Source organism: Cucurbita moschata, unplaced genomic scaffold, assembly GCF_002738365.1.
Source record: "Cucurbita moschata cultivar Rifu unplaced genomic scaffold, Cmos_1.0 Cmo_Scf00118, whole genome shotgun sequence".
Lineage (NCBI taxonomy): Eukaryota > Viridiplantae > Streptophyta > Magnoliopsida > Cucurbitales > Cucurbitaceae > Cucurbita > Cucurbita moschata.
In genome coordinates, this window is record NW_019268634.1 from 198,947 (window position 1) to 200,128 (window position 1,182).

Here is a 1,182-nt window from a genome sequence, read left to right on the forward strand (position 1 = left end):
AGAGACACCTCTTATGAGGTCATGATTGGCTAAGACATTTAAAGAAGTTTTACCTAGGGCAACTTCTATCACAATCCTCTTCTCGCTCTCTGAAACTTCTTTAAATGTTATTGTTCACTGGTTATTTGGGTGCATCTTCCTTAAAAGGATTGTGACGGTAGATGACCTAGGTAAAACTTCTATTGGTAGATCAGTGCAATAGAGAATCTGTTTCCCTTTCCTGAAACCTTCAGCGGACAACATAACAGAGAGTTCGTAGAAAAAATATCATAGAACAATTTGTGTAATGCCTTTGAAGTTAGGCTCGAGGCTCTATCTTATCTCCCAAGAATATGGTATATTCTCTATTCACATAGAAATTCTGCAATAGAAAGTGGTACCCTCGTCTTCTTTTACAAAACTTTCTCAAGTCCTCATGTAATGATTTGAAAGTGGTACCCTCATCTTCTTTTATAAGACTACCTCGGCCTTCATGGAATGATTATGCTATGTTGATTCTTAGAGAAGGGAGTAGGAGTAAGAGTAGATGACTCTTTATGGTCCAAGTTCCGAAAAAGTAAGTCTTTATGTCAAGAAAGGAGAGGAATCCTCGTAGTTTCCAAGATTTGAAGAGAATCATACATACACAAATTTCCTTTGTTTGTTTATTCTTGTTGTTTCCTCTTTTTAATTAACATGTTATAAAGACACTGGTAAATTATAATTAAATATAGCATCCTTTTTTTTTCTTTTTTTCTTTCCCAATATCCTTCTGAATTACTTCTTGGTTCAAGGTTTAAAAAACCTATTTCAAATCTTATTATATTGCATGCTTCAATTTGATATAATTGTTAGAAAGCAAATCAAGATGCGTAAGTGGATTAAATCCGTAAGTAACTTTAAAAAGAGAACAATGAGTGGCAAACATTCGTCCCAAGGCTTAATATTCTTACAAATAATAGCCTTAAGCAATGCTCCTAATGTTCTATTAACCACCTCAGTTTGCTCATTATTATGAAGATGACATGTAGTTGAAAACAATAATTTGTTACCCAATTTATGACTTACTATTCTTATAAATAATAGCTCTAAGCAATGCTCCTAATATTTTATTAACCACTTTAGTTTGCTCATGAATCTCAGGATGACATGCAGGTGAAAACAATAATTTGGTACCCAATTTATCCACCATACTTTCCAAAA